Genomic DNA, 14,240 nt, shown 5'->3' with positions numbered 1-14,240 from the left:
AACTCATTCTGTTGCCTTGGTGTAATTAATAACTCTGTCCCCCTGCTCCCAGATGCCCCTTTGGAGTGTCTGGGCAGTTTATCTGGCACAAAAGAGGAATGTACCTAAAGGCTAAATAATTCAGTTTTGCTTTTACTGCAGAAGCAAACTGTTTCTGAACTCATTCCCAGCCTAAATCAGCCAAATATCACAGGATCACAGAAGCTGTCAGCTTGTCCATCGTGTATAGGAAATCTTTTTTAAAAATGACCAATTCCCCTCTGACACTTTACCAGGCCCTTTGGCTGGCGAAGTTAGCAGTGATCAGTGACTAAGGAAAATGGATTCCGGGGGGTTGGGGGGCGGGGAGGGGAGAAGGAGGGGAAGGTGCTCACCATACACTCTCACTTCTCTGGCAAGGGTAGGTGAGAAGCCATCTCTAAGGTTATTCTGGAGTGGGTTCACGTTTTTAAACTTGAGTGGGAGAAAGAACAGGTAGCCAGGTCTGATACTCCCAGGACGCAGGGTAAGGGTCTTTATAGAAGCACACAAATAATGTTTCAGAGCATGAAGCCAAAGGATAAAAACATGCTGACAATATGTGCAGGAAAAAAGTTAAGGTTCTGTTGTTGCTGTTTGGGTCATTATTATTAGCATAATTATTTAGTTGGGGGAGTCTTAGTTGAAACCGAGAGTCCTGTATAAGGTTTGATATTTTAGATTTGCAGAGATAAAGCTGACTGGGAGGGGAAAAAACTCAGGAAAGTCTGCACTGCTGGTCAATTGCCCACGGCAAGAAACAGTTGAGAACAGGCGCGTGTGTTGGGGGGCCGCATAATGAAAACACCCAGAAGCAGGCAGGAGGTCTATGGGGAACGCAGACCTGGACTCCCTCCCTCATTCCTGCAGGGCAACCAGGAGGTTAAAATTAGGACGGTGAACCACCCCCGCCTCCGCTGGAATGGCAGGGGCACTTGGCCCCAGGGGCCCTTGAAATAGCCACTAGGATCGGGAAACCTAACTTTCCTAGTGCAGCAGTGAGAACAGCCAACGGGGACCGAGCCGGAGGGAGCCCCTGGCTTCTCAGGACAGGAAAGAAACAGAGTATGGGGGGGGGGGGGGGGGATCTGTGTGTGTGTGTATGTGTGTGTGTGCGCCGGAGTGCGCTTGGGAGGGGGCTGGGGTTCAGGGGTGGGGTTTACATTCACATACACGCACTCACACAATCTCAGGAGAAAATGTCACCGAGCAGTTTTGGGCCACAAGTTAGGCTCTTTAAACAAAATAAATAACATTAAAAAAAAAACAAAAACACAACTTCTGGCGAAACTCTTCTCGCTTGGAGATCAGTCCAAATGGGGGAGCTGCGGCTGTGCGAAGGGGCTTCCTGAGCGGGGAGGAAACACTGGCGGACCCAGGATCCCCCAAACTCAGGAATGTGGGGTTCAAAGGGAGCGAGGGGAGGAGTGTCCGAAGAGCCTTAACCGCGAGGATTTTTGGTAAAGAGGTGAGAAACGGGTCCCTGGGAAGTCCGATTCTCGGTGAGTTTGTGGCGAAAAAGTGTGCGGGGGGGTGTTTTTCCCAAGACAAGCGCATCGACTTTCGGGTAAACAGTGAGAAAAGGGTTCCAGGGGAGCCCTCAAACTCACAATTCTGGGGGGTCAGAACGAGAAGACGGTCCCCAAGACACCCCAAATCCAGGAAATTGGGGCAAAGGTGAAAACGAGTCTTCCAGGCCCTCCTGATTCGGAAGCCTGAGGTTAGGAGTGAGAGTAGAGCCCCCGGGAACCCCAGTTGCAGAGATTTGGGGAGTAAAAGAGAAGAGGGGTTCGCAGGAGCCCCCAATTCTGGGAGTTTAAGGCAAGGGTTTGAGATGGTTTCAAGAAGCTGAGAGAAAGTGAGAGAGGGGTCTCTGGGCGCCCCAACTTAAGGTTTAGGGGGGAAGTAAAAGAGGTTCCCAGGAGCCCCAGTTCAGGGAGTTTGAAGATAAAAGTTTGAGGGGTCCCGGGCACACCCAATTCGGGGGCTTTTAGCGTAAGAGTGAGACAGGGATCTCGGGGGCCCCCAACTCGGGAAGTTTTCTGAAAAGTGAGGCGATGGGTTCCCACCTGCCCCCGAGTTTGGGTAAAGGGTCGGGGGGTGGTTCCCAGACTCCCCCCAAACTCGGCCGCGCCTGCGGAACTGGGGTGAAGAGACGGGTCCCGCGGGCGCGCCATCCCGGACGTTTGGGGTGACCGGCGAGGGCTGTGCCGCCCGCCTCCCGACCCCCCGATCCGGATCCCCGCCGCCCCCCGCACTCCCGGGTCGGGCCGGGCCCGGGGCGGTCGCATCGGTCACCTGGAGTTCGGGCCGGGAGTTCGGGCAGCGGCTCCCGCGGCGGCAGCAGCGGCTGCTGCGTGTTGGTCCCCGTTGGTAAGTAACAGTCTCCACGGCTACAGTCTCTATGGCGGCGGCGGTGGCGGCGGCGGCCGCTCCTCCTCCCGCTCCCGCCGCCCGCCCGCCTGCCTCGCGCGCCCGCCTCGCGCGCCCGCCCGCTCGCTCGCCCGCCCGCCGCGATGGGGCGGGGCGTTGTTACCGGCAACGGTTACCAGGCTCCACGCCCCACCCCTCAACGGCCCGCCTACGCCCGCCTCCAACGGGCGCGAGGAGGGCCGGGTGTAAGGCCCTGCGATACTCCATTGGCTGCCCGCAGCGTCCGTCAGAGGGGGCGTCCCTGGCGAGGATGAGGGAGAGGCTTGACCAATCGCCGCGAAGGAGGGCGTGGCTTGACGGGAGGCGCTCGCGGCTCGGAGGGTTGGCGAGCGGGAAGCGCGCGCGGCTCCCGGTGGGTGGCGCTGCTCCGGGAAGGCTAAATTTCGGCGACTCTATGGGGCCTTCGTTTATTCCGCGAACGATTACCGGACGTCCAGGCATAGTCTGAGTCTGGGGTCAGCAAACCCCGACCTGCGGGCCCAGTCCTGCCCGCTTCCTGTTTTTCATGGACCACAAGCTGAGAGTTTTAAAATATCTTTTAAGTGGTTTAAAACAAGCAAAAGAAGACTCTTCAGTGGCATGTGAAAACTATGTGAAACTCTTGTATTACTGAATCCAGTATTTTCAGTATCTTTAAAGGTTGGCCCACTACACCCTTGGGCCAAATTATGTCTGCCTGTGTTTGTAAATAAAGTTTTATTGGAACACAGCCAGGCCCATCCTGTAAGAGATTGTGGAGGGCTGTTTTCACACTACACAGGCAGAGTTGAGTAGTGAAGGGTTAATTCGTTGCACAAAGATGGAATGGCATAAACAGGGCCTAGAATATTTACTATCCAGACTTTCACAGAAAATGTTTGCCAACCCTCTTCCCTCCCCCCATCCCCAGATGGTAGGTTCAACTATAGGTAGGACAAACAACCCACACTCTCCTGGAGCTTTTATTCTAATGCCGGGACACTGACAATAAACAGAATAAATAACATATATAGTAATTCAGGAGAAGGGGCTGGAGAGAAAACTTGTTCTGGGAAGAAACAGGCAGGGCAGTTTCACGGAAGATTAGACCTCAGCCCTATTCATTCAGTCAGTCAGTCAGTCATCCATTCATTCATTCACTCAACAAGTAATCATATTAGTAAGCACCGATTAAATTGTTCTTAGGTGCCAGAAACTGATCTAAGCATTTTTTTGTATGCTAACTCAGTTGAATCTCACACTCATATCCTGAGAAATGTGCTATGCAGTATCCCTATATAACAGATCAAGAAACTGAGGTCTGGAAAGAATGAGTGAGTTTGCACAGTGCCAAAGAGTTTGTAAGGGCTACCCCAGCAGTCTGGGGGCCAAAGCCTGTGCATTTGACCAGTAAGTAGATGAGTGGTTTTCAAACATTTTTGACCACAACACCACAGCAAAAAATACATTTGACCCAAAGGCCCAGTCCACACAAACACAAAATAACTAAAATAAAAATTTCATAACATGATACTTTAGGCAAGTATGCTTGATCTTTTCTATTCTATTCATTTTAATGAAAATGCTGATGGTCATCTGCTGAATTGATTTTGCAACTTTCTAACAGGTTGCTTCTTTCAGATTTTTGTGTGATGGAGTCTTAAGCTTAGGACTGCAGGAATCAGTTCCTTTCCTTCAATTATTAATTTAGTCAAAAATATTTATCGAGTGCCTACTATTTGTCAGACACCATTCTAGGTGCTAGGGACACAATTCACACGCTTATAGGAAAAGTGATATAATAGCAACTCGGGGATGACTGGGTTGGACTTATTTTGGATAGAGTAGCCAGGGATGGTCTCTCAAGGGTGACCAACCACCCTCAGTGGCTTGATATTATGGGGTTTCCCAGGACTTGAGGCTTTCAGTGCTATATATGGGAAGTTTCTGGACCACGGAGGAAGAGCTGGTCACTCAAGGCCTCTCTGAGAGGGTGACATTTGGGCCAACATTGGAATAATGAGGACAGGGAAGAAAATATCAAGAATTCAAAATCTCTGGGATGGAAACTCATTTTATTTATTTATTTTTTTATTTATTTTGATGGAAACTCATTTTAAAGAAACAGCAGGGTCACTGGATATGGCTGGTGCAGAAAGAATGGGGAGGTCATAAATCAGTGGGGGGTAGTGAGTCAGGGGATGGAGGGGATCATTTCATTTCAAGTCTGATAAGCCATGGGAAGGGTTTCTCATCAGATTGGGAAGCCATTGGAGGGTTTTAAACAGGAGGGAGATATAATCAGATTGGTGATTTGTGTTTTTCAAGAAGCTCATTGCATGGGGAACAGACTGTAGGAGGCAAGAAAGACAGAGCGAGAACTCAGGAGACTTTTACAATTCTCCTGGACTGACAAGTATAGTGGCTTGGGGTGGGGATGAGCGGGTGGCCTGAAGGTACATCTTGAAGAACATTCTGATGGACAGGATGTAGGGAGTTGAGTGATAAAATTTTAGGGCATGATGGGAGGTGACTTGTGGCCATGTTGTATAGCCCATTCTGCTGTAACTCTTGTTTTGAAAATGCAAATTTGTCCCAACTTGATGCCATATTTACAGTAATCTTTATGTATTTCTTAACCCTTTAACACATGTAAAACTCTGCTATCTCAAAGAAGAAATGGTGAGAAAATAGAAAATACTTTGGAATTAGAAATATTCAAAATTAGGGACACCTGGGTGGCTCAGTCCGTGAAGCAACTGCCTTTGGCTCAGGTCATGATCCCAGGGTCCTGGGATCGAGTCCCACATCGGGCTCCTTCCTCGGCAAGGAGCCTTCTGCTCCCCCTCCTTGTGCTCTCTCTCACTCTCTCTCTCTCTCTCTGACAAATAAATAAATAAAATCTTAAAAAAATATATTTGAAATTAGAAAATTAAGAAGGGCACCCGGATGGCTCAGTCAGTTAAGCACCTGACTCTTGATTTCGGCTCAGGTCATGCTCTCAGGGTCCTGGGATCAAGCCCTGAGTTGGGCTCTGCACTCAGCGCAGAGTCTACTTATCCCTCTCTCTCTCTGCTCCCACCCCTGTTCTTGCTCTCTCACTCTCTCAAATAAAGAAACAAATAAAATATTTTTAAAAAGAAATTAGAAATTAGAAAATACTTGGAGATGAATGAAAATGAAACACAACATACCAGAATTTGTGGGGTTCAGCTAAAGTGGAGGAATATTTATAGCTGTAATCACCTGTGTTAAAAAAGAAAGAAAGACCTCAATTCAATAATTGAATCTTCCACCTTAAGATCTGGAAAATAAAAGTAAACCAAACCCAGAGCTGGCAGAAGGAAGGAAATAATAAAGATTAGAGTGGGAATAAATGAAATAGAGATTAGAAAATCAATAAAGAGAATTAAGAAGATCACAAGTTAGTTCCTTGAAAAGATCAGGAAAGCTGAGAAATCTTTAACTAGACTGACCAGGATAAAAAGAGAAAAGACTCAAATCAGGAATCAAAGAGGGGACATCACAAACAACTTTACATAAATAGAAAAGATGGTAAAGCAATGCTATGAACAATTATATGCCAATAAATCAGATATCCCAGATGAAATGGGCAAATTCCTAGAAAATGACTCAAGAAGAAACAGAAAATCTGAGTGAACCCATGAAAGGAGAAAAACTGCATTAGTAATCCAAAAACGTCCCACAAAGAAAAGCCTAGGACCAGATGGCATCACTGGTGAATTCTACCAAATGTTTAAAGAAGAACTAACACAAATCCCTCAGACTATTCTTAAAGATAGAAGAGTAGGGAATACTCTGTGCGGCCATTCTAACATTCTATGAAACCAATATTATCCTATTCTGATACCAAAACCAGACAAAGACATCACAAAAAGAGAAAACTACAGACCATTATCCCTTATGAAGACAAATGCAAAAATTCTCAGCAAAATAGTAGCAAACCAAATCTAGCAATATATAAAAAGATTTACCCACCATGGCCAAGTGGAATTTATCCAGGAATGCAAAGTTGGTTGTTTGGACTTAAAAAAAAAAAAAGTTTAATCATTTTAATAGAACAGAGGACAAAAGCTATATGATCATCCTAACAGAAAAAAAGCATTTGATAAAATTCAAAACTCTTTCATGATTGAAACAAAGCAACACTCAACTAACTAGGAATAGAGGACTTCCCCAGCCTGATAAAGGGTATCTACAAATGCACCAAAGACAATGATACTTAATGGTGAAAAACTGAATGCTTTCCCCCTATGTAGGTTCCCCAATATGTAGGTTCCTAAGAAAGTTGAAAATAGAGCTACCCTATGACCCAGAAATTGCACTACTGGATATTTACCTCAAAAATACAAATGCAGTGATCAAAAGGGCACCTGCACCCCAGTGTTTATAACAGCAATGTTCACAATAGCCAAACTATGGAAAAAGTCGGATGTCCATAGACAGATGAATGGATGAAGAAGATGTAGTGTATATATATACAAGGCAGAGATGTCTGCTCTTGCCACTTCTATTTAGCATTGTACTAGATGTTCTAGCCAGGGTAATTAGATATAAAAAATAAATAAAAGGCACCCAGATTGGAAAGGAAGCAGGAAAACTATGTTTGCAGATGACATGATCTTGTATGTCGAAAATCCTAAGGAACCCATTAAAAAGCTATTAGAACTAATAAATGAGTTCAGCAAGGTTGCAGAGTACAAGATCAATATGCAAAATTCAATTGTTTTTCTATACATTAGCAATGAACAATCTGAAAATGAAATTTAAAAAAGAATTCCATTTACAATAACACCAAAAAGAATAAAAGACAGAGAAATGAATTTAATAAAAGAAGCCAAGATTTGTACAACGAAAACTAAAAAACATCATTGAAAGAAATTAGAGAAGACCCAAGTAAATCGAAAGATATCCCATGTTCATGGATCAGATTTAACATTATTAAGATAATCCTCCCCAAACTGATTTATAGACTATTTCTATCAAAATCCAGCTGTTTTTTTCCCACAGAAATTGACAATGTCACAGAAATTGACTATAAACTTCACACAGAAACTCAATGAACCAGAATAGCCCAAACAGAATACTGCAAAAGAAGAACAAAATTGGAAGACCCACACTACCAGATTTTAAAACATACCACAAAACTATATTGTGGTAATGGCATAAGGCTAGACATACAGATAAATGGAATAGTGTTGAGAACCCAGAAATAAATCTGCATATTTACAGTCAATTTTTGACAAGGGTGTCAAGACCACTCAATGAGGAAAAAAGTCTCTTAAACAAACGGTGCTGGGACAACTGGATAGCCACATGCAAAAGGATAAACATTGACCCCTACCTCACACCATATACAAAATTAACTTAAAATAGATCATAGACTTGGGCAACCCTCTCAGGTCCCTTCCCTCTTCTGGAGCTTTGTACTCTATCACTCAATAAACTCTGTACTATCACTCAAAAAAAAAAAAAAATAGATCATAGACTTCAATGTGAGAACTAAAACTATAAAGCTCTTGGGAAAAAATATAGGAGTAAGTCTTCATGACCTTGGTTTGGCAATGGTTTCTTATATGTGATCGTAAAAGCACAAGTGAAAAAAAGAAAATTAATTAATTAAACTTCATCAAAATTAAAAACTTTTGTGCTTCAAAAGACACCATCACTAAAGTGAAAAGACAACCCACAGAATGGGCGAAAATATTTGCTCATCATATATCTGATAAGGGACTTGTATCTAAAATATATAAAGAGCTCTTACGGCTCAACAATAAAAAGACAAATAACCCAATTTAAAAATGGGCAAATATTTCTTCAAAGAAGATATACAAATGGTCAATAAGCCATGAAAAGATGCTCAAAACCGTTAGTCATCAGGGAAATACAAATCAAAACCACAATGAAATACTGCTTCATATCCAATAAGATGGCAATAATAAAAAAGACAGATAATAACAAGCATTGGCAAGTACGTGGAGAAATCATAACACTCATACAATGCTAGCAGAAATGTAAAATGATACAGCCACTTGGGAAAACAGTATGTTGATTCCTTAAAAAGTTAAACATAGAATTGCCATACAAGCTAGCAATTTCACTCCTAAGTATATATACCCAACAGAAATGAAAACATATGTCCACACAAAAACTTGTACATGGATTTTCATAGTGCCATTATCCAAAACAGGCAAAAGCAAAGATAATCCAAATAACCATCAATGGATGGACAAATAAATGAAATATGGTAAACCCGTACAATGGAATATTATTCTGCTATAAAAAGGAGTGTAGCACGGACTCATGCTACCACGTGGATGAACCTTGAAAACATGATGCTCAGTGAGAAAAGTCAGACACTAAAGGGCCACACAGTGTGTGCCTCCATTTATATGAAATTTCCAGAATAAGCAAATCTACAGAGACAGAAGCCAGGGTTAGAGGTTGTCACGGGCTGGGGGAGGGGGATGGGGGAGTAACTGCTAATTGGGATGTGGTTTTTTTGGAGTGACAAAAATGTTCTAAAATTGATTGTGGTGATGGCTGTACAACTCTGCATATTCTCAAGCCCCCAAATTACATGCTTTAAAAAGACGAATTTTATGGTATATGAGTTGTAGCTCAATAAAGTTATTGTAAAATTCAGCTACCATATTGATTAGTTCTTTTTTAAGCGTGTAACTCAATGATGAAGTGTTTGGGTATTGATTTCCTTATCCAATTTTACCACGGACCTGTGGTTTTTGCTGGGCGATTCTGCCCAGGGCAATGATTTTTAGGAAGGTCTATATTGCCTTATAGCAGAACCGGCTGTACGTAGTAAGTTACTTCAGTCTGATGTGAGGAAGCAGGAGCTTTAGGCTTGCCACATGACAGCTGTCCTCCATAGAGATGGGACAAAGTGGGGATCCTGCCCCATCACATTTCAAGAAAATCCAATTAATTGCCCTTGGCCCTGCGGTGAAGGAGAACATCCTCAGAAGTTGAGCAGCAACCTGCAATGTCATGGCTGTCCCACGCAAAGGTCTGCACTTCGCTGATGTCTAACTCTACCACACATTCCTCTTCTTGCTTCTCCCCTGGAAGAAGGAGAAAACTAAAGTCCCTGGAGACGAAATGCTGAGTTGCACCCTGCCTGTGTCAGCCTGGGGAGAAAAAGGCTCCTTGTTTGACAATTATTTAGGGTTTCAAGACTGCGACAGCAGAGTATGAAGTGAAGCACAGGGGATCTCGTGGGGTTGGCCCTGGATACACAACCTCCTCCCCCAACCACCACCTCGGCGGGCTGTCACCTGCAGCTCCTTTTACCTGGCCCATCTCACTCTCTCCCTGGCCCCTAGGAATTCGGGAATGACCGCTGGCTCATCTGCGGAAGGAAGTCAGCACAGGTTTCAGGAGAACATCGAAGATGCCTCCACGCCAGCTCTCTTGTTCATGAGCACCTCTTCCCAGACAGACCCATCCTGATTTAGCAGCAGGTTGCCTCCCTCGGCTGCCCAAACAGGCATCGCTGGACCTTCAGTTTCTGGCATGCCTCCCCGCAGTGGCTACAGCACACAGACCCCGCCCTAGGTGTGCCCTTGGGGTGCCCTCACCAGGCCCTCCCCGGACCCAGCACTCAGCACCCCGGAAGCTCCCTGCCCAGATGCCCTTTGAACAAGTTCCCTCCTGCCCTCACCCTTCTGCACCCTCAGCGTAGGTGTGCAGACAAAGGGTTGGGACCCTCTTTCTCAGCGATTTCCTCTGAAAACCTGAAGTCCGGCTAGCATCTCACTGGGGAGTTCATGATCTTTGTGTCTTGTCACCGGTGGAAATTCCAGTTTCACACCCTGTTTCCATCTGCTTTTCTGAGGACTGCCTCTCCCCCACCCCATCCAGGCTAAGTAGGTTCCATTAGGGCAGGGACCTTTTCCACCTCCTCTCCGGGATCCTCATCACCTAGAGCAGAGGTTCTTAACCAAGAGCAATTCTGCCCCACAGGGGACACCTGGCAATGTCTGGGGATATTTGTGATTGTCACAACCAAGAGGGGCTCCTGGCACGGAGTGGGGAGAGACCAGGGATGTTGCACAATACCCTACAATGCACAGGATGGTCCCAACCCAGAGAATAATCCAGCCCTAATGTCAAGTGTCAAGGCTAAGAAACCCTGGTCTAGAATCAAGCTTGAAGCTCAGCTGTTCCTCACTAAATCACTGTTGAATAAATGGTTGTTAGGTCACCAAGCCTGCAGGTGCAAACTTGCTCAAATCTATCTTTTTTAAAAGTTTTTAAAATCTGAGATAAAATATACATAAAATTTTCTAGTTTAACCATTTTTGTGCAAAACTCAGTGGCATGAAGCACACTCCCACTGTCGTGCAGCCACCCCCACCCTCCATCTCCAGAACTTTTCATCTCCTCACACGGAGACTCTGTCCCCATGAAGCACGGACTCCCCAACCCTGCCCCAGCCCTGGCTCCCACCCTCTCCTCTCTGGCTCTGTGGATGGGACTCCCCCAAGGACCTCCAGGGAGTGGGATCCTGCGGGATGTGTCCTTCTGTGTCTGGCTCCTCTTGCTGAGCACAGTGTCCTCAGGGTCCCTCCACATCATGGCAGGTGTCAGGGTCCCTTCCTTCCTAAGGCTGGATCGTATTCCTGCATGTGGATGGACTGCACTGTGTTTATCCGTTCATCCATCAATAGACACTTGCATTGTTTCCACTTCCTTGCCATTGTGAATAATGCTGCTAGCAAAGTGGGTGTGGAAACATCTCCCAGAGACCCTGCTTTCAAATTTTTGTTGCCCAAATCCCTCAAGGTTAGATGGGCAGAAACTTTGAGGAAGCTTGTCCACGAGGGGAACGAAGAGGAAGAGAGTGCAATTCTGTGTTTATCAGAAGGGTTTTAAGCCTCTGACTCGAATCCACGAAAAGACAGACAAGACCACGAAAGACAGACAAGATTTGCTCCAAGATCGTCCGCAGCTTTCCATCGCGATCCCACAATCTCCGGCTCAAGAAGTGGTTATAGATCACATTAGGGCAGGGGACGGGTGTGAATTTCCTGCAGGAAAATTCAGCTCAGGACTTACCTTCTGTTTGTCACTCTTTGCTTCCCAGGATCCCAATGCAAGTCCAGGTCCAAGTAATCCCTCATCAAAGAAGCACCAGGTCCCTGTTGGTCCTGGGCTCGGGGCAGCCAGGAAGGAGAGGGATGAACCTCTGCTCCTCAGTGGACTGAGGAGAGGCTGACATTTCCCCTAGTGCCCTCTGCTTACAGTCTGTTCCCAAAAGAGTTTTGCCTGCTTAAAGAAGCTACTCGAACCACACGCTGCTCTCGAGGATCACATAAGGGAACAGTTTAGGGAAAATGGCAGAGCTAGGGTCTATGGTACAGGAAGCCATAAGAGCAGAAACGTTGGTAGTGGTGGAGGGAATGGGGTGTATGGAAGGCAGCATTTTGCTGGCTTCGCCCTCTTAACTAAGGCTCCAGGCCCGTGACATCAAGGAGGAATCATTCACATGGTGTGGCCAATGCATCCAGGCTTCCCTGGGACTTTGCCATGTGAACTGAAAACCCCTAGTTCCTCAAAAAGTGAAACAGAGTTATTGTATGACCCAGCAATCCAACTAGGTAAACATCCAGAGGGACTGGGAACATTCGTCCACACAAAAACCTGTCTACGAAGGTCTGCGGCAGCATTAGTCACAATAACCAAAATGTGGAAAGGACCCAAATGTCCATCAAGGGCTGCATGGATAAGCGACATGTGATAGGGTTACAGAATGGACTATTAGGCAGCCATCAAGAGTGAAGCATGGACACCTGCCACAGCACAGATGAACCTGACATGCATGATGCTCAGTGACAGGAACTGGACTGAAAGGGTCACATGGTGTGGGATTCCATGTCAGTGAAACGTCTGGAACAGGGAAGTCCACAGACAGGAAGTGGATTAGTGGCTGTCAGGGGGCCGGGGGAATTGAGAGGGGCCTGTTTAATGGGGACAGAGGCTGGGTTTTCTTTCTGGGGTAGTGAAAATGTTCTGGAATTAAATAATGGGGATGGTCGCACAATACTTCTTTTTTTAAAGATTTTATTTATTTGTTTGTTTGTTTATTTGACACAGAGAGAGAGAACAGCAGGCAGAGCGGCAGGCAGAGGGAGAGGGAGAAGCAGACTCCCCACCGAGCAGGAAACCCACTGAGGGGCTCGATCCCAGGATTCTGGGATCATGACCTGAGCCGAAGGCAGATGCTCAACCGACTGAGCCACCCAGACGCCCCCACACAACACTTTAAATATACTAAAACCACCGAATTACATGCTTTGATACGATGAAGTTTATGTTATGTGAATTATATCTGAATAATAATCTCTAAATTTTTTTTTTAAACCCTGAAAGTTCCATGTCCCAGGGAACGCTCCGGCTACTGCAACTCATGGGCTGGGTTGTAGACTGATATGGATACTGAGTCCCTGCTACCTTTGCGGACCCACAGTCTTGCTGACTGCAGCCAGATGTTCCTTGCAGAAAGCTCACAGAGCTATCTAATGAGCTGCAGAGCTGGGGTGTGAACCAAGCATGCACCTGACCTCTACCCAGGACTACCTCTCCCCGCTGCTCCTCTACAGCATGCTTGCGTATGGAGAGAATATCCCTGGAAAGGAGTAAACATAAACTGGGAATAGACACACCAGGAGAGAGGTTAAGCTTTTCTCTATAGATCCTGTTGTACTGTCGACGCTGTCTGTCTGCATGTCTGTGTGTCTTTGTATTTACCAAGCCCAAGCATTACTTCTCCCATCAGATTCTGGGGTGCGGGGGTGTCAAAAAACCCCAGAGGCATAATAAAATGAAAAGATATTTTCTGCTAAAATACAAAATAAAAATCAGACAACACAAAAGGTTTAACCACATGTTTACAAGCAAAGAATTAGCCAATAAAACCACAGGACCACTAAAAATGAGTTCGAGTACAGAATGGTACGAAACACAACTCTCTGGGAGCCTTCCAAATCTCCTTGAAAGGATTTCCCTTCGGTGGTTGTTAAAACTTTTTTTTCTCCCAGACGGGCTTCTTCCTAATTGACTGTTTTTAATTTAACTAATGACTGTTAATTAACCAGCGCCATTAGAACTTTAAAGGCTATTTATGCATCGGGGGAGGTGGTTTTAAGGGCCACTTTTTTTGGCGCAGACCTGAGCGTGAGCATCTGATCCTTTCAAGGGTGCCATAAAGGGACAATTTCCATAATCACGCAGCTTCAGAAGAGTGGATTTTGTGTGGAGAGCACCTGTGTGCCACCAAGATCTTTATTTTTCTCAGGGCTTTTTGGCTGTCGGCCGTCACATTTCTCCGCGATACTGAATCATTTCCATAGCAAACTGCTGTGACCTCGAACAGCCTTCGAAAGGGCGGGCAGAATACACTTCAACCACATTTTTTTCTTCAGTCCCATTTTTTTTTTCCAGCCAACTGTCTTAACCACTTCTAGGCAACGGGGGAGGGGGGCAGGGGTATAGGATGGCCGTGCCACCCAAGGTTCCACATGGCCCGCCAATCAGAGGGGCAAGGCGAGGAGAGAGGAAAAAAACATGGGAGCGGTTTTAAAAAGGAGGGTAATTAAAACAATTCAATGACCAAAGCTGTCGAGAATTCTTACTGCCCGCTTTGGAAACATGAAACGAAGAATGTTTGCCTCTTGGCTTACTTGTGACCTCACCAGTTGTGATGTTAACAGTGGGGTGACTCCTCTAGCTTCCATGCACGGAAATCAGTGACTTTTAAGAAATGCTATAAGGGGGGGCGCCTGGGTGGCTCA

The 14,240-nt window shown here is 45.7% G+C and overlaps 2 protein-coding genes across 5 annotated transcripts in view; one reads left to right on the top strand and one right to left on the bottom strand.

Moving 5' to 3' along the window:
- Positions 1-2,480, bottom strand: part of RFX2 (regulatory factor X2) — an 88,647-nt gene extending 86,167 nt beyond the window's left edge. For all 4 annotated transcript variants that reach the window (XM_034997707.1, XM_034997711.1, XM_034997710.1 and 1 more), the window contains exon 1: positions 2,317-2,480. The gene's annotated coding sequence lies outside the window, so the exon portion shown is untranslated. The remainder of the gene's footprint in view (positions 1-2,316) is intronic.
- LOC118005683 (long-chain-fatty-acid--CoA ligase ACSBG2-like) overlaps positions 1,407-14,240 on the top strand; it is a 57,665-nt gene continuing 44,831 nt past the window's right edge. The window contains exon 1 of the mRNA XM_034997714.1: positions 1,407-1,486. The gene's annotated coding sequence lies outside the window, so the exon portion shown is untranslated. The remainder of the gene's footprint in view (positions 1,487-14,240) is intronic.

The sequence above is a fragment of the Mirounga leonina genome, unplaced genomic scaffold (genome assembly GCF_011800145.1).
Source record: "Mirounga leonina isolate KUSES-001 unplaced genomic scaffold, KU_Mleo_1.0 Mir_94, whole genome shotgun sequence".
Classification (NCBI taxonomy): Eukaryota; Metazoa; Chordata; class Mammalia; order Carnivora; family Phocidae; genus Mirounga; species Mirounga leonina.
The sequence above is the reverse complement of the archived record's forward strand: the minus strand, read 5'-3'. Positions and strand labels throughout refer to the sequence as shown.